Raw genomic sequence first — 22,664 nt, 5'->3', positions numbered from 1 at the left:
CAGGGAACGTTCTTTTCAGAAGGGGTCCGGGAGGGCTTCTCAGAGGAGGTATCAGTTGAGCTGCATGGACAGCCAGGGAGAGAGCTGGCAAAAGAGGCTTTAGGACAGAGGGAAGAAGAAGCGAGCGGTGCTGGTGTGGGACTCAGCGTGGTGCTGGGAAGGGTGGCCAGCTGCAGAGTAGAGGGAGTGGGGGGAGACACAGAAAGGGGTGAAGCCGGACAGGCCAGTGAGGGTGGCAGAGCCCAGGCCACTTGGGCTTCAGGTCGTGGGGAGCACCCGGCTGTTGTTCCAGCTGCAGTGAGTCTCATGGGTAAAAATCTAACTATTTTTTAATTTCGTTTCAGAGGTAGAATTTAGTGATTCATCCATTGCACATGAAAACATGTCTTTCTTTTTTTAAGATTTTATTTATTTATCTGACAGAGAGAGATCACAAGCAGGCAGAGAGGCAGGCAAAGAGAGAGGAGGAAGCAGGCTCCCCGCCGAGCAGAGAGCCAGATGCGGGGCCTGATCCCAGGACCCTGGGATCATGACCTGAGCCGAAGACAGAGGCTTAACCCACTGAGCCACCCAGGCGCCTTGAAAACATTTCTTTAAAAAAGATTGGGCTGGGGCACCTGGGTGGCTCAGTGGATTAAGCCTCTGCCTTCGGCTCAGGTCATGATCCCAGGATCCTGGGATCGGGCCCCGCATCTGGCTCTCTGCTCGGTGGGGGGCCTGCTTCCTCCTCTCTCTCTGCCTGCCTCTCTGCCTACTTGTGATCTTTGTTTATCAAATAAATAAATAAAATCTTTAAAAAAAAAAGATTGGGCCAGTAGGAATTGTACTAGAACTGCCCCCAGTCCGGTAGGGAAACGGACAAACAGTGGCATCTCCAGTCAGTGAAACATCCAAGGACAAACAGAAATGAGTTCTCAAGATCTGAGAGGACACAAGCGTCAAGCGCCAGTATGAGCAGTGTGCACACCGTACGATCCCACATGGCTGACCTCCTTCCTGCAAGAGGCAAAGCTGTGGGGGGCTGAGAGAGAGAGGGAGTGAGGGGCAGGCAGAGCCCAGTCCATTTTCAGGGAGGTGGAACTACTCGGTCCAATGACGTAAAGGTAGATACATTGCACATTGCACATCACAGAATGCCCAAAACCAAGAGCGAGCCCCAAGGTGCTCTGTGGACTTCCGTTAATAATAATGTATCCATATCTGCCTGTTACTTGTAACAAAAGTACCACTCTACTGCAGGGGGGCAGTCACCGGAGAAATGTAGGGGAAAGTATATAGGAACTCTGCTTTGTACAATTTTTCTCTAATCCTAAAACTGCTCTAAAAAATGAAATCTATTTAAAAAAGAGACTTGCTGTTGTAATTGTTCCTATAATCCACCTGTGTCTGTCCTTTCTTTCCCATCCTCCTGGAACCTGCCTACTAACTGGACCCTCAGAGTGACTGGTGCCCGAAGAGCCTGATGGACAGGTGGCATGCGGGGGTTGAGAAACAGAGTCCCTGCCAATTTCTGTCTGATTATAAATTGACATAATATCTTTGCAAGTCAATTTTTCCTATCTATCCAAATTGCCTGACTGAGCAGTTACAATCACCAGAACACATGTTACAGATAACAGGAATCCAAGAATGAAGATGAGTGTCCTTGCAGGTGAACACAGGTGAGTGTTCTTGCTAGAGCTGACTTTATTGACAAGCGTTTGGAAGCAACCTCAGTATCCTGGTAGGCAGGGCCCTGGAGGAGAACATTTTGCTCTGTCTCTTCTTAGAACATCAGGCAGCACAGAGAAAGAACGAGGAAGACTGGTGTGGACTGATACAGGATGTTCTATAAGAAATACCACCAAGTAAGAAAAGGTACCAAATGGCGTGCACAGAATGCCGTCATGACCGTGAAAAGCAAGGACACACACACATGTATGCATGCATGCTACACGGTGAGTACATCTTCAAGGAGTCAAACAAGAGGCCAGAAGAGGAGAATGGGGCAGCCAGTGAAGAGGAGGAGGAGGGGCTCCCCTGTCTGATGACGATGACGATGATAATGGTGGCAATGATAATGATGGTGGTGGTGATGATGATGATATGATGATGATGATATTGGTGTGGTGGTGATGATGATGGTAGTGAAGATATGAAGGTAGTGAAGACGGTAGTTGAAGATATTGGTGGTGATATTGATGATATCAGTAGTGATGTTGTGGATGACGCTGGTGATGGTGGTGATGGTGATGATATTGGTGGTGATGATGATGGTGATGGTGATGATGATGGTGATGATGATGGTGATGGTGATGATGGTGGTGATGGTGATGGGGATGATGGTGATGATGGTGATGATGATGATGATGATGGTGATGATGATGGTGGTGATGATGATGATGGTGATGGGGATGATGATGATGATGGTGATGATGGTGATGGGGATGATGATGGTGATGATGGTGATGATGATGATGGTGATGATGGTGGTGATGATGATGATGGTGATGGTGATGATGATGATGGTGATGGTGATGATGGTGGTGATGATGGTGATGATGATGATGGTGATGGTGATGATGATGATGATGATGGTGATGATGATGGTGGTGATGATGATGATGATGATGATGGTGGTGATGGTGATGGGGATGATGATGGTGATGATGGTGATGATGATGATGGTGATGATGATGATGGTGATGGTGATGATGATGATGGTGATGATGATGGTGGTGATGATGATGATGGTGATGGTGATGATGATGATGATGATGATGGTGATGATGGTGATGGGGATGATGATGGTGGTGATGATGATGATGATGATGGTGATGATGATGGTGGTGATGATGATGATGGTGATGGTGATGATGATGATGATGATGATGGTGATGATGGTGATGGGGATGATGATGGTGGTGATGATGATGATGGTGGTTGTGATGATGATGGTGATGATGATGATGGTGGTGGTGGTGATGATGATGACAGTATGCCCCTTCTCCTACTGCTTCATTTTTTTCTTACCATACACGCGATTTTTCTATTCAAATGTTTTTAAAATAAATGTAAGGGGGAACGAGAAAGAAAGAAAACCATTTTCCAGACCAGGCACAAGACCCAGAGCCCATGGCGATTTAAAAGGAGTCATACACATAGGAGGCAGGAGGCAGGAAAACTAATAGCATGTAAAGGAATCCCAGGGCTTCACAGGTCATAGGGGGACGTGGAGGATCGGCATTTCCTTAGGAATCAGCTTTTGAAGCTGCTGCTTCAGGACATGTGTCCTGTAGCTCTTGGCCCTGAATCTAGAGGTCACTACACTGGATGGAGCCCAAGATGTAACATAAGGATGTCGGGCCGTCTCCAGGCAAACCACACCCCTGCCCCACGCCTGGTGGCGGATAAAGACAGTGGCTCAGGGTTTAGTGTGTCCATCCTTTCCCGACTTGGTCTGTGATATTTCCCTGCTCTTGCTTTTGCTAAAGATAAGCAACATCCCTTTCCAGTTACTAATCAAGCAATTTGCTGATGTTTTTATAGCTCAGACATGACCCCTGGACTTATTCTGGCCTTGCAAATTTTGGATCAGCAGGAACACAGGGACATCTGGAACAAGCCATGTCTGAATGTAGGTCCCAGGCACTGCTGATCTGCTCTCCACGTTCTGTGATTTACGTGACCCAGACCGTGGCTATTTGATCAAATGGAGAGAAAAAAATCACCCGAGATGAACTCGATTAGAGAATTTATTTCTGTGCCAAGTGGTTAAAGAACTAGCACCATAGGCTGTTCTGGGAACCATATACACGATAAGCAATTATTAAGTGTCTGCTGAAAACATTCTCTCGGAGAAAATGACCCTATAAAAGTAAGACCAATCAACCTTGAACTTAAAATATGAGTCTTCAGCCCTCCCTCTCTAAACTCCTCCAGAAGTAAATCTTTCTTTTAAAATTGTTTCTTTAACATCTCCACATAATAAAAATTTTTTTTTTGAGCACAGAAAGGGGCGCCTGGGGGGCTCAGTCAGTCAAGCATCTGATTCTTCATCTCAGCTCAGGTCTTGATCTCAGAGTGAGTGAGTTCAAGCCCTGCATTGGGCTTCAAGCTGGGTGTGGAGTCTACTTAAAAATAAATTTAAAAATAAACAAAAATAAGCCAAAGCACAGAGTATACCATATTAAACACACAGAACTGCTAGTTGTCAGTGCCGTTGTTTGGTGCGAATCTGTGATGACGTACACGTACCATGTTCGCAGTGAGGATCCCTGGCAAAGCAGAAAGGCTCCTTCACTGCTTCCACTTCCAGAAGGAACAACGGGATGGATTCGGTTCGTGCCTTTCCAGGCCAAGACTGCTCGTGTGTGCTCGTGTACACTTGCACGCAGGTGTGTTTGCTCACACACACTCTCTCCTCTCTCCCGGCCGCCTTCCCACACAGACTCTTCTAGTCTGATATTGTTTACATGGGGGGTAGGTTTACAAACAAGACAGCACACTGTACATTTCTTGCACTTGAATTTGTCACAGGAATTTAGTCTGTTGCTTTTTACCGCCCAGCATCCCAGGCAAGAACATACCAGATCTGATCTATCAGGCCCCTCCCACAAGGTTACTTGGGTTGTGGTCATTACTTATTACTACCCACAATGCCCTCATCACAGGGATCCCCCTTGGCCTCCTTGCCCACGTCTCCTTGCCTAGAAATAGACACGGGGAAGCACATCACCAATTTCCCTCGAGTCTGCCAAACCGCCACTCCAAAACGACCACACCAACCTCTCCCTGAGATGCAGGAGAGCTGTTGCCGCACATTTTGGCCAAACTTGACGTTGTCAAAGATTTCCATTGTTTGGTCAATCCTTTGGGTGAAAAATGTCCCACACTTCCTTTCTTCTCCTGTTCTCTCCGTTCCTTTCTTGGCCGGTGCACTACCTAAAACATCCTATGCTCAGTGACCGTTTCCTTGGTCCTCGTGGGTTACTAACCAATCGTCGCCATCCACGGCTGGGGAAGCGCCTGGGACTTGCTAACAGTCCTGCGGCTAAGAAATGGCAATGGTCTCCAGCTGAGGCTCCTGCAGCATTAACCCCTGCTTGGTATCTGTCCGGGCCTCTGTGTGCAAAGACGGGCACAGAGAAGTAGTTCTGAGCCACCATGACAAATACATACTCTCTCCCTACTTCCATGAAGTCATGACATGAATCTGTGACACATGTGAATTCACTGTCCCTGCAGCCATCAGTAAAAGAGGAGGCCATCACACGTGGAGAAGAAAGAAGTCAGGAAGCCGCCCATGCCTGCCACCTTTGTGGAAGGCTCCCAGGCTCCTGTCCACCTCAGCCCTCTGAGCCTCAGTTTCACAGCCTGTTCCTTGGGCCATACGGCGCCCCCAGGGCCTTGCTAAGAACCAAAGGGAACGGTACACATGAGCGATCTTTGTCACATCACCAGCAAGCTGCCACCAGCCCCCTCCCCTCCCTGCCCAGGTGTCTAGATGAAGCCCATCACCCTCGGGTCCGCTCCAAGGCTCGTCTCTGGTTACTGCTGAGACGGTCAGTGTCCATCCGCTTGTCCAGCTGGAGACCACCCGCCGGAGAGCTCGACACTTCCAACGTCCCCGTGTTGACTCTGGCAAAGCAGGAGTTAGCTGGGAGGAAGCTCACCAGCCTGTGAGTCTCCCCAGAGCAGACCCGGGTATCCTGAGAGGCTGCCCTGGGTCCCGCCAAGCCGCAGGGGCCCGCTGCTGGCCGGCTCCTCTTCAAGGCTGTCGGCATTCTCCGTGGGCAGCTGCCCGCGCAGCCTGGCAGGGCTGAGCCAGGCCAGGGCCCCTCCTTAGTATTCGCCAAGTCGCTCCGGCCTCCTCGGCACAGCGGGCCGGTGTACAAATGCCCCCCACGAACGCACACACTCCACCGGGTGCGGGGAGCAGCGCGCCCACGTGAGGATGAGGATAGGCTTGCCTGAGGCAGACCCGGCGCGCTCGGTCGCTGCGGACACTGTGCGGGTCCCACCGTGTCCGGAGGAGTCCGCCCGGGCCTGACTCCGATCCACTCCCGTTCTTGCCGCCCGTCCCAGGCTCCTGCGAGGGCCCTCCGCGAGGCTGGCTCTCCCCGCCGGCCGCTGACGGATGCCCTGTTTACCGCCACACATCAGCATCACCAACCGCTCTTGTCACTGCCGGCTGGCCACTGTCGTTCTAACACTCAGGGAATCCATAAGCGCTCTCCGCTTTGACCTCCGTGTCATTTTATTTTGCGCTAGCACCAAACACTATAGAGCATTTCTCTTGACATGTGACCTTCCAAATCCAGGCTCGTCCGCTATCGAAAATAGAACATTCCTGTGAAACCTTTCATAAGCCAAAATAACATAAAGCAAAGAAGGAGCTGCCACGAATTTATATGGAAAACAATTTTTTTTTAGCATTCCTAGTCCCCAAAAATAACCTCTCTTGGGTTTTTCTGATACCTGAGGCCACATCTCAATAACAGATGTGCAAAATACATCGAGATAAAGCCCAGAGGCCCACAGGCGTGGCTCAGACTCTGGGGCCCCTGGGCTGAGAGGCTGTGTGGGTCTCCTGGGGAAGGAGCCGGGGCCGCCACCCTCACTGCCGGGGCGGGGGCAGGGGCAGGGGGAGAGGGGGGCGTTCCTCTGTGACAGCTCATGGGCTCTCTGCCCAGCCCACGCGGAGTGCATTTATAAAAATCGTCTTTGGATTTCTTCTGCTTAGGGCTCAGCAAAAATGGGCACTAACTAGTGTTTTATAAAAGCAAAGTGACCTCAGGCGTCTGGGCGGCTCCATCGGTGAAGCTTCCACCTTTGGCTCAGGTCATGCTCTCAGGGTCCCGGGATCGAGCCCCACATCGGGCTTGAGCCCTCTTCTCCCTCTCCTTATGCTGCTCCCCCTGCTCGTGTGTGCTCCCTCTCTCCCTCTCCCTCTCTCTCTGTCAAACAAATAAATAAATAATCTTTAAAAAATAGAGAAAGAGAGAGAGAGAAAAGAAAAGAAAAGTGGTCTAAGACCAGCTTTTGGAAGGCGGGGGATACCTGCAGCCTCGTACACTGTCTGTTGCAATCCCAAACTCATGGAACACACCGGAAAGTGTACGGCGGACAACTGTGGGGCTGGGCTGAGTGCTTTAGCTCGTTTAGCCCTCCCGGGAGCAGAGCCAAATACCTCTGTGAGGTAGATACTGGTACATACTGGTAAATCCTCATTTTCTACATAGACATGGAGTTTAAGGGGTAAAATGAAAACTGCCTGACCCCCAGACCCTCCATCAGTAAGATATTCATGTCGCAAAAATAACGGGTAAAAAACACAGACTATAGTAAAACTAATAGAACACTGTATGTTAACTCTACAGGAATTAAAATTTAAAAACTTAATTAAAAAAAAAACCACAGGATACAGCATAAATAGTACTTTGTTTATGGAATCTCCATTTGCACACAGGAATGAGGAAAACACTGTCATGAGCTCGACCAAGACACCGACGACGTTCACCCCCGGGTAGGGGGATTACGTCCTGTGCAGTTTGTATTGGTGAGGAGTTGTGGGCAGTGAGCAGCTATGCCGTCCACTCTCTGGGACTCAGTTTCCTTATCTGTAGTATGGGGATAAATACAGCACCTGCCTCCGAGGGGTGTTGGAAGCTGAAGGGTTAATTCAGGGAGAGTGCAGAGAATGGTATGAGTTGCTAACATCTGCAGAATCCATCATTGCCTAACTTCCGCCTCCTCGAGGTCACAGAGACCCACGGCAGAATCCTGACCAAGCCAGAAGTGCAGGCCTCCGGCAAGGGACGCTCAAAATCATCACGGGCGCTTGGCCAGATGCTATTTATAGGCGGACGCTAGCTCAGAGCAAGCACAGGCAAGGGCACCCCGGAGCCGAGCCACGTGTGACCTTCTGGATCCTCACCCGCTTCTGTTTATTGTGATTCCGGTCCCGTGGCCCTGCCGGGAAAGTGCTTGCCAGGCCGGGTTTCACATGGCTCGCTCCTGTGCTTGGATACTTGGGACATTTTTCCCACAAGTTCAATGGAGCCAACCAACCCCTCTAACAAAACTGGCTTCAGACATTGAAACAAAGAAACGCATCGGCTACATTGTAGCTTCGCTCACAAGACCAGCAGCAAAGTGGAGATCAAAGCTGACTTCCTTAGTTCTGTCCTTCCCTCTACCATCTACACAGCACAAGGCAGTGTTTTGCCCTAAAAGAGCAAATTTCAGTCAAAGACAGGACCCTGGGTCACCTGCTGATGAGACTCCTCCTTGGAAGCAAACAAGACCAGCTTTGGTTCTTCACCAACACTCGCCCAGCATCGTCTCGATAAAATCATTGCACTCCCTCTAGCAAAGGAGGGCTATGTTGAAGGTTGCAAGCATTCCCGGGGCTCGATTCCACCATCCCCAAATGTCTAAAATCCTTCTAATGTTATCAGAGACTCAGGAGACATAGAGCAGATCAGCTAAAGTTTAAATGAAAAATAGATATAAACAAGAAACCAGAAAAAACTGAAAGAGAAATAAGGTATGAGAGGAACCACAGATTTCTCTCTTATGAAGACATATATAATGTGGTGATAATTAAAGCAATAAGGTTTTGTTACAAGAATAGACAGGTGTCCATGAGACAAAATGAAAAGTCCAAACACAGACCTCAAATCACATGGGAATTTAAAATATCTCTAAAGAACGAAAAGGAAAGTCAGAGGAAAATGGGATTACTTGGTACGTGGAGTTAAGGCGATCAGTGGTAAATGGGAATAAAAGTAGGTTGGCTCTGTCCCTCACATTTTACACGAAAATAAATTTCGGCTTTATCAGAGCTTAAAATACACCCAAAAAATGAAAGCATAAGGAGAATAAAACATTTAAAAAATCATCTCAGGGTGGAGAAGGCCTTTCTAACTATGATATGAAACCCAGATGCCATAAACGAAAGAACATCTTGATAAATTCACCTACATAAAAATGAAAATGTGGGTACGACAAAAATCACTACAAGCAGTCAAAAGACGAGCATCAAACCAAAGAAAAGCACTTGCAACTCAGGTCTCAGGCAAAGCGCGGAATTGCCCGAAGAGACGAGCCCTCAGAAATAGAAAAAGCAAACAAACAAGGGATAAAGAAGTGAGCCGAGCGCGAGTCAACCCCACGGACAACCAGGGGACGGTGCCCACAGCAGGCGAGGCCGCGGCCGGGACACGCAGGAAGCCATACAGCAGCATGCGGCCGAGTCCTGCTTTTTTAACCATGACCTCCTGCCCCCGATTCGTTGTCACTTCCTGACCAGGGACCCCATAGTGGAAGGAGCCCCTCTCTTGCCAATATCTCACCCAGAGCGGGTCCTCACTTCCTGCATTCCTTCTAGAACCATCCAGCTCATGGCCCGAACCATACAAGCAGCCCCTCTCACGGAGAGACTGCCAAGGCTGCAGATGGTATGTCCTCCTGCGCCACAGCAAGTTCAATAAAACTCACTTTGTTGGACTGCGGGAGTGTTGCTGGTGGCCCCTGATGGCTTGTCTTCGGCAGTATGACCGACAGCAAGTAATTCGTTGAATTCGGATTACCAGTAATAGCAGCGTCTGCAGCAGAGACCCTTCTAGGATACAAAAGGCAGGGGCTCTGGGGACAGTGAACTGAAGATGGTCCCTTTGCCTGAGGATTCCAAATCTGAAACCACCCCGACACGATACTTCAGCAACCCAACAGAGAAGGTTTCTGAGGAGGACAGTGAGGAGAGAGAAGACATTTCCTGCTTGGACCTCAGACATCTCTGTATGGCCCACGGCCTCCCCACAGTGCTCGAGGTCCTGATCCATTCTGCACGTGCGACGGTACCCTGGACAGGCAGGCACCTGCTAAAGACCGCCACGTGGCAGCACGCAGAGCCAATGATCTGGTGGGTGAGAGAACCAGACAGATCCCCAGCTCCGACACTGACCGTAGGTTCCGAGTGTCCCGAAGGACCAGAACACGTGACAGATTGTAGTGAAGAAGTTGTTCCTGGACTAGGACGGGAAGGGGGAGCAGGACTCAGCCCGGCGACATCCCAGGTCTGCACGGTTGTGGTGCAGGTGCTATATAGCATGACTCAAGGTCCTGGGGCCGGAAGGATGCCATGTGCTATCAGGAGGCCAGAAGAGCAGGAGGGGCCAGAGCAGGCATGGGCAGGAGTTTGAGTGTTTTTAATCTTACAAGTCATGGACAGTCCCTCAGGAATTCTGAGCAAGATGGGAACATGGAAGGGGGGAGCTGGAAATACTGCCATAATGAGATTTGAGGTTTAAAAAGATCATTCCAATTACCCAGCAGAAACCCAATTAGATGGGCTTGTCAGAGGAAGCAAGGGTGGGTCAGGGTGCAGCTGCGCCCCCCAGGATGAGAGCTGAGAAGGCTGGACCCTGGCGGTAGCCAGAGGCCACAAGAAGCATGTGGACTTGAGAGGCACTGGGGAGAGTCTGCTGGCTGCAGGGCTGTTGGTGGTGATGTGGGGGGAGGAGGGAAACAGGCGAGGCAGGTTTCTGGCTTTAGCAGCTGGGTAGAAAGCAGGGACCTCCCCTGGGAACACTGCGAAAGGATGAGGGACTGAAGCCTGGGACCTCTTCAGGGCCTCGGTTTCCCTCCGAGTCAAGTGGCCAGGCTGGAGTGCCTGTAGGGCTTTCTGTCCTGTTTCACCAGCCAGGTATGGGCTCCACCCGATCCACACAGCAAGCTGATCAGACGACAGGGGACAGGGCCCAGAGAGCCTGGGATGCCCCTCACTTCTGAGTGGACCTGAGGGGCGTCCTCACCAAACTCGGGAAGATTCCCGACAAGTGCGGAAAGCAGCACGGGTCTCAACATCTCTGCCAGCCCCGGCTGCGCCATGCAACTCTGCTGCCTGAGTCTGTCTGACTCCTTTCCCCACACTGCCCTTCTGGCCGTGGGGCCTCCCGGCCCTTCCAGCAGCCATAACCCTAACAGCTCTGGGGACCGAGCTCTGCCCTGCTCAAGGTTGGCAGCTCTCTGCCCAGAAGCTAACGTCTTTGCCCTCAGCCCTCGCAAACCCCCACGGCAAGTCCCCTGGCACGATGATAAGCCTGCACCCTGCAAAAAGCTGGCTCTCGAGACGTGCATTTAAAAATACCCACGGGATGGTGTGGGTATATATAGAGAGAATGAAGCCAGGCACCTCAGCCCACACACAATGCAAATGTGTGCCTTGAAGAAATCTATGTTGTATCTTAAATAGAGGCCCGAGATCTGAGCGCCTCGGCATAACAGAAACTGGCGCTCGGAGCCATCGTCGGCCCGGCCCCAGCCTCTGAGAGCAAGGGCTCCTACCCTGCTCGCTCTCTGGCTCCCCAGTCCTGATCGCCTCCGAGAACCTCCAACAGCAGAGCTGCCCCCAATCCTGCAGTTGGAGGAAAGAGCGTCATTGTTCCTTATTTACTTATTTGTTCAGAGTTTACTCATTATCCACATCATGTTTCAAAAAGGAGGTAGAGAGCTTACAAAAATACCTAGGGCAGTTTAAAAAAAAGGGGGGGGGGTAAAACATGTGAAAAAATACATGATTCCATGTTTTTTTTTAAATTTTAAACTTTTTGTTTATTTGACAGAGCGAGAGAACATGAGTGGGGGGAACAGCAGAGAGAGAGGGGGAAGCAGCCTCTCTGCTGAGCAGGGAGCCTGATGTGGGACTCGACCCCAGGACCCTGGGATCATGACCTGAGCTGAAAACAGATGCTTAACTGACTGAGCCACCCAGGGTTCCCCAGATTCCATGGTTATACAAGCACACACTAAAGGATTCTGTGCAGACAAGAAATTTGAATTGAAGTTGGAGGACAGTCTTCCTAGCAACCCTGATGAAGAAAGAAACAAGATCAGTTACAAATTCTCTGCATAGCCCCCAAATAAAGCAAAGCAGGCTGCCCTGGTCCCAAGAATAACGGCTTCCCTGCTTCCTCACAAATCAGGTGCTTGGGATGAAAAGAAGCGTGCCCCTGATGCTACCCCACCAGAGGGTGGGGGGAGAAGCTTACACAACCCCAAATTACCCCCAAACTTCCATCCTGTCCTTTCCCACTTCCCTTACCCTGCCTTCCACTGGAGTCCTCTGAAAATTTATCAAGAATCTTTCTTGTGGGGCGCCTGGGTGGCTCAGTGGGTTAAAGCCTCTGCCTTTAGCTCAGGTCATGATCTCAGGGTCCTGGGATCGAGCCCTGCATTGGGCTCTCTGCTCGGCAGGGAGTCTGCTTCCTCCTCTCTCTCTCTGCCTGCCTCTCTGCCTACTTGTGATCTCTGTCTGTCAAATAAATAAAATCTTTTTAAAAAAGAATCGTTCTTATACCAATTATATGAGATTTTTGTCAGATATGCACACTCAGCAACGTGATAATTCACTGTATATTTTAAGTCAACTCGCTTTTGCACTTAAATAAATGTATTGATCAAGGAAATTTACACCCCTGCTCTAATAAGAAAATCAGAATCAATTTCCAGAATCGTTAAGTGGCCACAAAATAAATACAGTGGACACAAGTCAGTGCAGTTATATTCTGGCACCAGAACCACCCAGGACCCTTGCCGAGGCTGTTCTCTGCTCGTCAGAGAATAGAAATCAGCTAGTATTTGGGGTCAAAGACACACCAGCCACAAACTAAAAGTTTCTCCTTGATACTCACAACCAGAAGACTGAAAGAGCATTCCAAGGGGACAGCCATCTGACCGTCCGATTCTGTGACATCAAAGCCCCATCTGAGTTATACAGAGAACAGTGGGGCTCAAAGGGCATCCGGACCACTACCCACCTGGACAGTGAGTGTAGCCATGGCAACCAGGTAAGGACCTGTCCCAGATACCAGTCCCCACCCCCCTCTTCCCTTAAGGTAGAAGTGTCACGGTGCTTCTCTTCGCATTAAAGAAAGGACCAGTCTGTAACACATCGGAAATTTTAAAACAGGTCCCGTTTCACAGAGGGTGTGAGATGCGCAGCTAGAAAATCTCTGATACCTGCTGGGGCCATGTCCACATCCTGGGAAACAGGGATCCTGCCATTAGCCCCAGGAAAGTTCAGGTGCAGTCAAGTTTGTGAGTCTGAACTCATCTGATACCAAAAACAGGCTTATTCCTTCCCTGGCAAGCACCTGCTGTGTCCGTGCTCTCCTCTCATTAGCTCTGGAGTCCTTTGTTGAAGTCTGCTCTAGTCCACATGTTGAAATCTATTACAAAACAACGTCATGGCCATCACCACCTGCCCCATCCCCATCATCACCACCATCACCACCATCATCGCCATCATCGCCATCATCACCATCATCATCATCACCATCATCATCACCACGATCCCCATCATCACCGTCATCACTATCATCCCCATCATCACCATCATCATCATCACCATCATCCCCATCATCACCATCATCACCATCACCACAATCATCACCACCATCACCATGATCCCCACCATCACCACGACTATATAACCATCATCATCGTTACCATCATCATCATCATCATCATCACGATCCCCATCATCACCACCATCATGACCATCATCCCCATCATCATCATCACCATCATCATCCCCACCGCCACCATCACCACTATCACCATGATCCCCATCATCATCATCACCACCACTATATCCCCATCATCACCATCATCATCCTCATCATCACAATTACCATCACCACCATCATCATCATCACCACCACAACCACCACCAGTATCCCAGCAGCCCCCACTGACATAGCAATTACCACCTGCCCAACACGGACCCTGTTTGCAGACCTCTAAGTATCACCATTTCATCCTCCCAGCAACCCTCAGGACAAGTACTGTTGTTGCTTCCACTTTGCAGATGAGGAGACGGAGGTAACCGGGGAGAACCGAGTTGGCCGATGAATGGCAGGAATCAGCATCACGTGTGGCAGTTAGGCTCCCAGTCCTCTTCTCTGCCTGATCCCTAGCACTGAGCTGTCTCGCGGAACCAGACGCCTGGCAGGTGTCTGCCACGTGGTGTGATGTATTCCTGCCCTTGAGGCCGGCGCCGGACGAAGGCAGAGGAACAACTCTCACAGAGGAAGAGGCAGGTACAGGTGCTGCCCAGGCGCCTCATACCACGGCTCACGTCTGCATTCCTGCCTTCCTTCATGTTTCACTCCTCCGTCAGAGCTACCGGGGCCCTGCTGCTCTGGCCACCACAGCAGAGGAAAGTGCCAGCAAGGTCCCCACCCCTAGGGATGGACAAATTCTGGTCACTGCAGACACAACACAACAGCAAGCCAAGGCAATATGGGTTTTGATAGAGTGTGGGAGTAGGGGACCCCCTTTAAGTGGGGTGCCAAAGAGGGCTGCTCTGGGGAGGTGACATTTAACCTGAGACCCAAAGAATAATGTGCTGAGCAAGTGACAAGTCAGGGACAAAGGCCCCTAATGAAGGAAGGCGGGGAGCAACCACGGGAAACAGTCTGAACAAGTTCAAAGTCATGAGAAAAGGTCCCAGTGGCCACAGCACTGCCCTCAGTGGGGAGACGCAGCAGACCCACAGGGGCGACCACGTGCAGCTCGGCCGCGTCGACTGGCTCATCCTCAGAGCGAACTACGCGGCAGCCAGGGTTGCGTCACTGTCACAGGTGAGGAAAAGGAGGAACCAGGCCACAAAGCAAGCACACCAGGAGCCAGGCTTCAAACCCACATGGTCCGGGGCTGGGTCCACGTCCCCAGCCTGTGGCCACGTGGCCACTGCTCCACAGGGATAGAAGGTGACATCTGCAAGGAAGCCTGGATTTCTATTCAAGAACAACAGGGACGGGATGACTCTGATCTACACTTTGAGAACCTCTCCCGCTCTAGGCAGAAGGTGGCCTGCAGAGGCCAAGAGTGGGGGCAGGGAGCCCACCGGAAAGCTGCGTGGTTGCCCAGGAGCCAAGCGTCAGTGGGTGGAGAACAGCAGCGGAGAAACCAGGAGGCTCACCATGACCTGGGGACAGAGGTGCTGGCGGTGAGTCAAGATTTCATCAAGCGGCGGGACCCGGACACATGGCAAGATTCAGGGAACTAGGGAAGTTCCCTAGGGAAGGGCTTTGGGACCACGCTAGGCTCCGGGGCCTGCAGTCAAGCATTTTGCCCTCAGCGGCAGAGTCCTTCCTCCTCCCATTCATTCCACATTTAAGTGTGTCCCCCGAAGGTATGAGCAGGGCGGGGTGTGACGTGACCGCCACCAGCAGCTCCTAGCCACCAGGCACCCCAGCCCAGAGAAGGTGTCAGAAGCCTCGCGATTCCTGCAGAAGAGGTCGCAGGGACAAAACAGGAAGAACCTCAGAGGCCCCAAACCTTTCTGTCACCGAGGGGGGCTGATTCACTATACTTCTCACGACAGTGAGCTCCCCCTCTCACCACCAGCCATCGGCGGGGAGCTCCCAGCTCCAGGCACAGCATAGAGGGCCACCCATTCCTGTCCCCAGGCCACCCACCAAATGGGGCTGGAAGGACCCCCACACAGGGCAGTCCCCCAAAGCTGACCCACTACTGAAACACCTGTGACAAGCACCTCAGCTCCTTGCAGCTTTGCTCTCAAGCAGGAAAGGTCAGCCGTGGCTCACCAGGCAACTGAGGAAAGCCTGTCCCATGAAACAGAGACCAAATAAACAGAGGGGAGAAAGAAACTCCCCAGAAGAAAGAGATGAGTCAGGAGGCAGATTATTTAATTTAAAAATACAAACTCCGAGAATTCTGAGAGAGGAAGCATGTGCTCAGAGGGAATGGAAAGCCGGCTGTCTCCTCCCCACAGGTCCCGGTGCCGCCTTCTGGAATCACGCGGGACAAATCCCACCCTTTCCTTCCAAGGCAGCCATCCCCCACGTCTGTTCTAGAATAAACAGCCGCAGCCCCCACAGCCTTCTTGCAAATTCCAGTTTGCCGACGTATTTGGGAAAACACGGGATCCTAAAGTGAACCCAACTTCTGGCTGAGGGTCAGGCTGGACCCCAAACTCCCTTATTCAGCACACAGTCCAGCATCTCCCCAAGGCGTAGGCATAGACCTGAGGGTAATGAAGTGATTTCAGGGGGTTCATGGACCCAGTTTAGAGGGTGGTGGGTGATAGGATTCTGACGCCTGCCAACATTGGTAGATCTAGGTGTCTGAACCTCGGCAGGAGGTCGTGTCTAGTTTAAACTAAATGCTTTATAGTCACTGTTTCACAGTTACACAAGCGATATCGGCATTCTGCTTTGTCTTAACAAAATATTTCCTTTTAAAATGAGTTTAAGTAAAAATAAATAGACTTGAATTAGAAGACAATAGTCACCAAATTATGCTAAGAGTGGCAGAGAAACGACAAAGGCCAGCAAGGACATGTGGGTGCATGTTCAGTCCCTGCCTCAGCATCGCCCCTGGTCGGAGTGCCAGCCCCAGACAGGGGCGCCCAGACGCCACTCTCCCCACAAGGTGTCTCCATCCACCCACCACGCAGGGAGCTCCAGCCTCCTGGCAGGAAGGGCAAATCCCGAGGGGCACCCTCAGCCTGCCCATCCCTGCCTTTCCTGTCCACTAGGGAGGCCAGTCCCACCAGTCCCACTTCCCGCCGCCACTTCCTTCCCTGGGGCCAGTCATAGGGCCCACTTGGATGCAGCAGTGACCTCTAGCTAGTCTGCCCCTTGCTTCTGCACTTGCCTGCTGTCACGCGGAGGCCCAGGTCCCTTAATCCTGAGTTCGATGCCGAGTCTCTGAGCTTCAAGCCCTCCCACGGCCCCCAGCACACTGGGAGCAAAGGCCACAGTTGTGGCAGCAGACGCCGTCCTCCCCAACCCCGGCTCTCTCTGCCACCACAGCTCCTTGCTGCTCCCGCTTGGGTCTTCGTGCTGGCAGGGCCTTTCCCGGGGCCCTTCCGCCCACAGTCACAAGGCTCTGTCTCCACTGCCTTCCAATCCTTGCTCAAATGTCACCTCCACTGGGATGGCTGCCCTGCACTCCATCGGACCCTCCCTGCACTTAGAATGCCCGCACCTGCCCTCCCTCTCCTGTGCATGTCCCACAGCACTGATCACTGGCAAGCGGGATGACTCCCTACTGGTCATGGGGACTAGTTATCATGTGTCTCTCCCCCTCCCCCCAGGAGGCAGGCCCTGGGAGGCTGGAAATCCTGTCTGCTGTGCTCACCGTGTCCCAGCCGGCAGGACAACGCTCGCACACTCTGGGACCCAAAGACGTGGATCCAGCTCAGTGAAGAGGCCTGAATCCGCCCAAATCCACTCTTTGCCAGGCCTGGCAGTGAGCTTCGTGAGTCTAGGCTGGGCACTTGAAGCCCACCAGCACTAACCTCCTCCCGGCCAGCACGGCCGCCCAAGCCGTCTGTCAAAATACGTATCTGACTCTTGAGTATATTGGCCGGACTGTGAATGCGTTCATCGATTTCTATCGTCTAGCCCATTGATTAACCTGTCAAGTTGTTAAGGCAAATGTTGATGGTTTAGGACCTAGAAAGGCATTCCTCTAGAGATCCTGGCATGGTCAAACTACCATCATCCTAATGTTTTATGAAATTTCAAAAATACAGAAAGGTAGGGTAACAAAGTACAATGAACAATCGTATATATAATACCCAGACTCCTCAGTCAACACCTTACATTTCCTTCATGGTGTGTGTGTGAGTGAGTGAGTGTGTGTGTGTGTGTGTGTGTGTGTGTGTGTAAACTCCGCCAAGAAAGCCATTTTCCTATAGGAAAATGCAGGGGTCAGCACTCTTTTTCTGCAACAATCCAGTCATAAAAAATACATCATAGGGATGGTTGTGTTCCAATAAAACTTTATTGACAAAACCTGGTGGCAGCCCACAAGCCCAGGGAAAAACAACAGTTTGCCCAGAATGAAACTTCCTCTGAGCAGATCCAGCCACACCCCCACACACATCCCAGAGAGAAGCTGTGGCGTGGGGACCAGAACACCGACAGCCTGTGGGACGCGGGATGTGACAGCTGTGAGCTGAGACACGCGTCTGGAGCTCACACTAACTCCTCACTGGGCGGCAGAAACCTGGAGGTCTGTCTCCACGCTCCGAGGCTGAACTCCACCTGGACAGGGTGAGTAGCCAGGGCCCAGCATGAGAGGCAGAGCCCAGAACAGACCAGAAGACTCCCGTCCTGTCCCGTCTCCTCGCCACAGCAGGAGGAAGACAGTGGGCTTAAGGGGCTCAGAATGGAGGTTACGAGCAAGTTCCCTAAACCCCTAAGCCTCAGTTTGCCCATCTGTAAGATGGTAGCAATGACAGGACCTGCCTCCCAGGCCCAGGTGAGGATGGGGGGAAGCACATGAACTGCTGAGAAGGAACAGGTGAAATGTTTTGTTTACAAGGATGAAGTTTAACACCAAGTTTCTATTGTGCCATTTGCTTGTAACAGAAGCCATGTGGGAAAAAGAAGAAATAAGGAGAGGAGGCAGGAGGCAGGAAGGCACGAGAGCTTCTCTCTGAGTGGCTGGGTGGCAACGACTCCCACCCCAGCGCCAGCCCGATCTCCACATGCCCAGGAGTGTTTTTCCCCTTCCTGTGAGCTCCCAGCTCCGGGCTACGCCTCCCTTCCAGAAGCTGAACTGTCTAGCCGGTACTAACTCTATGCATGTCTTTGACCCTAGGCAGATTCTGGAAGGGGCCCCATCCCTGTGTTTACGGAATTCTTCTGTTAACAGCTGCGGGCCTAGTTCACAGGGCAACAAGTGAAGTCGGGAGCTGGCACCTCGGGTAGGAACCGGCACACCGTTAACCCCAGCTCCAGGAGAGGACGTCTCACCAGTACCAGTAAGACATCGTGAACCAGGCACATCACTGCAGCCCAAGGAGCAACGGGAAGCCACCAACCGCATGTCGGAGTTTCAAGTGCACCACCCACATGCCCACTCCTCCCCAAGCAACTTTGCTCTGAACACACGCGTTGTCCTGACTTAGCCCCTTTACGCACACACAGGAAAGCACAGCTGCGTCCTCAGCCCTGTGACCGTTCTTGGTGTGTTAACATGATTTTTGAACGTGCAGGAAAGCATTAAGAACCATGTAATAAACAGCCCACGCTCAGCAACTGTTAGTACTTTGCTTCCTGTGTCCGCACGCGTGCACCTGCTACGGGCCGTGGCTGTGGCCAAGACATCTCAGAGGACGCTGAAGTGTGGACACTCCGCCTCTAAGCGGTCCGTCCCCCTAGAGTAATAGGGTCGTGTCTGACACCATTAAGAACACTCCCCTCCTATCCTGAATCCCAGCCCCTTTAGTAAATAAAGTTTTCATCTAAACTTGATTTCCCTACCACGCTCCTCTTCAACCACCAGACAGGATACACAACCAATAGAAATCTCCAGCTCTGCCATCTGGATATTTCTTAAATTGGCGTGCCTTCCCCAGGCGGAGGGATCTCCCAGTCCCTAAATATTTACTGACCCCGTGCTGTGATCTGGATCCGTGATTCTGAGCGCGGCCTGACCAGCAGTGTAGCCCTGGAACGCGTTAGAGCTGCAAATTCTCACACACACACACCCCCACCTGCCAAGGCCAGCAGAACCTTGAAACTGCAGTCGGGCCTGCACGCAGCGGTGTGACCAGCACCGTCCACCCCCACCTCCCCTCCGCGGGACTCGGGAAGCACTCAGACCCTGAGAAGCACCGTCTCCCTCCTCTGGACTAGCAGCTTGGAGAATGGTGGTCCCTCCCGTCAGGTGCGGGGGGGGGGATTAGTATAGAAATAAACCAAAGGGCGGGTTTTATTCTGTAGGTACCTTTTGAAGTTAGTCCGTAATCGGAATATCTCAACTTCCCACCTGCGTAATAACAGTGCAACACGCCCAGGCAAAGACGACGTCTGCCCCACGAAACCCAGACTGCAGAACACAGGAGCCTCTGCAGAAAGATGGGATTCAGCGGTGACATGTCAAATGATGTCAAGATGCAATGAAGAAAGGGAACTAAAAATAGCACCACAAGGCTGAGTGCTAAGGCTCCCGTCCCTCCACTCCAGGACCAGAAAGAAGCCGCCTCCAAGCCACTCCTCAGGCCCCGCAAGGCTCCAGGCGGGAGAGCTGCTCTGTCCCCGCTCTGTCCGCATGTCAGCTGCCCTCATGCCCGAGACACTGCGGGTGCAGAGCTCGGGGCTCCCAGGGAGGCAGGAGTGAGCAGGTTGCTCCTGAGGAGGATATTCTATGGTTTAAAAATAGAATGTTCTGAGCGTGCACCCATGATATGAACAGTCACCCCACGAGCAAAGCTATCGCATTATGTAACAACGATGGGATTTAAAAAAACCGCGGGAGACACAGGTCAAGGGTCAATAACGCTGCTCTGCAACCAGAGAGTTCCCAGGGAAGAAACGTGGACACAATGTTTCTATCTCTTCCACCGCGACAGAGAGCTGCCGAGTGTCCTGCCACCGCTGGGTGTGGCTCGGAAGGGGAGGTGACGGGTGCTCCAGAAACAGCGCATTTTCAAACGGGCTTCTTGTTTTAGCTCGCCCGGTAAAAGTCAGGGAATTAAACAGCAGCCGGTGTGCGGAATGTCTCAGGGGCCGCGTCTGCATCTGCTGAGGGTGGCCCCTAAGTGACAGCTGAGATGACTCTACGACAGTGTTCCCCTGCTCCTCTCTCCCTCCAGCAGGCTACCCCTGATGATTTCTGAATGAACTTGGAGCAGGGTGGTTTTTTGTTTTTTTGATGATTGGTTATTCTTAGAGTTTGGAAGCGGCTACCATCATTATGCATGTGCATAATTCTGTAATTCATCCCCGCAGAATTACACGCCCAGGGCTCTGCACCGCACAACTGCTAAATTACCATCTTTCCTCCCCGTGCGCACCCCCCGCCCCCAGGAAGAAAGCGAACATTTGGGGGGGGGGTTGGGCACGCTGACCACAGCCCTCTCCTGACATCCTGGGAATTTCATTTCCCTCTGAGCCCAAAAACGTGCAGCATTAGAAACACAGTGGAGGACCATTGGGAACCAGTTCTGCTTCCAGGAACTTCCCATGACCCATATTAACACTTGGAATCGGTTCCCCCATTTCCCTCTGTGGCCCCAACTCCAGATATCCAACCTCCCTTGCAAACCGTTCTTTAGAAACCCAAACCCAGGAAGGATACCAAATGCAAAAAATCACAGAAAAGCAAAATGCCTGCTCCTCCCCACCTCCACCTGCGGGATGGCCCCAGAGCCCAAGGGGCAGTGACTCCTGTGGCGGGGAGGGGGGGGGGAGCAGCGTTTATTCCAGACACAAAATGAAGGTTTCTATCTCCGCTGTCAAAAACCTCCCCTCCTTTAAATTTTTACAAAACCTGGCTTTCGCATGGAACCTTGTGCTGTCAAAATGCGCATCGAGGACAATCTATTATTTCCTGGAAATTTTCGTACAAGGTGGAGATGAAAAGGCATCCAGGTGGAATTTTTATTTTTAGCCCCGGAGTAATAGGGTCAAGATCACATTCACGTGGAAACAAAAGACCGGGGCTCTGTGGCAGATCTGGGGCTGCTGGCAAGCGCTGGCCTGCTCACCAGAGGCTTCTGCAGGGAGAGGGCAGCACCCATCTCTGCCCAGACTCCAGACTTGGACATTTGATTCAAGGGGGCAAACAGCGCCCTTCTCCCCTGGCTAGCCCCGCTGCTCTTAACGTTTGCAAAATCTTTGCCTTTAAGAGACCCCCCCCTCCAGAATATGTCCGCTTCTCTCCCTCCCCAGCGGTGTCTGGGGGAATTCCACTTACCTTAGAGTCAAAGAAAGGTTTTGAATTACGGTCCTCATCCTCCCAGGAAACTCTGTCTCCCTGCGGGCTCCCGGATCCCCGCTCCCCAAACCTCCCTCGGAGGTAATGCTTGGCAAAGAGCCCCCGCGGCACTCAGGACTCGCTCACATCCCAAAGAACCCCCACCCCCCAGCCCGGCACGACACTGCAATTGTCAGCAAGCTCCCGTCTGCCTTTTGGGGCTGAACACCATTATTATCCGTAAACATTTTTAAATATAGACGTTGCAGGAGTGCGGGTGTGGGGCGGGGTGAGGAGGGCTGCTCAGGGCCAAGGGACGGGCTCAGGGCACCAAGCGGCGTGCCAGCCCCCACCAAGCCCCTGCTCTGCTCAGTGCTACTGATCTGTCACACTGTCAGGACGCTGCCCGGCCAGCAGCTGGCCGGAGCCGGGCAGATATCGCCAAACCAGAGGCTTCAATCTCCCATAAATAAACCCACTGTGCCAGCACTCTCTCCGGGCCTTAGGCGACCTCTCCCCTGAGTATAAGGGCGCTCTCCCTCCCCCGGGAGAGCGCAGGCTGACCTTGGGGAGAAGGCACCTTGGCCATGCCATCTGGAGCCGTAGCAGCCTCAGCTTGGGGAGGCTGCCCAGAGCCAAGCCCCGGGGACCACAGCAGAGAAAGGGACTCTGACCTGCCGTCTCAGGACAGAGACGCTGAAGGCAGACGCCCGATGAGGAGGGGGCCCAGAGCAGGGTGTCCCCAGCTCAGCATGGCTGCCCGCTGGGGCCATACACTACTCTGTTGCTGGCCTGGCCCACGCCCTGCCGTGGGATCTCTGGCAGCCTCTCTCGTTTCCCCCGGCTAGAAGCGAGAAACCCCCCCCACTCCGGCAGACCACCACAGTGTCTCCAGGCATCCCGGATGTCTCCTGGGAGCAGGGCTGCCCTGCTGA

At 52.1% G+C, this 22,664-nt stretch overlaps 1 protein-coding gene across 2 annotated transcripts in view; it reads right to left on the bottom strand.

Annotated features, from left to right (window-relative positions):
- PHACTR3 (phosphatase and actin regulator 3) overlaps positions 1-22,664 on the bottom strand; it is a 205,923-nt gene that overhangs the window by 125,519 nt on the left and 57,740 nt on the right. The window contains exon 1 of one of the 2 annotated variants that reach the window (XM_045980170.1): positions 21,730-21,781. The exons of the other annotated variant lie outside the window; for it this stretch is intronic. The gene's annotated coding sequence lies outside the window, so the exon portion shown is untranslated. Of the gene's footprint in view, positions 1-21,729; positions 21,782-22,664 lie in introns of those variants that run through there. 2 annotated transcript variants of the gene reach the window in all.

This window comes from Meles meles, chromosome 16 (assembly GCF_922984935.1).
Source record: "Meles meles chromosome 16, mMelMel3.1 paternal haplotype, whole genome shotgun sequence".
Lineage (NCBI taxonomy): Eukaryota > Metazoa > Chordata > Mammalia > Carnivora > Mustelidae > Meles > Meles meles.
The sequence above is the reverse complement of the archived record's forward strand: the minus strand, read 5'-3'. Positions and strand labels throughout refer to the sequence as shown.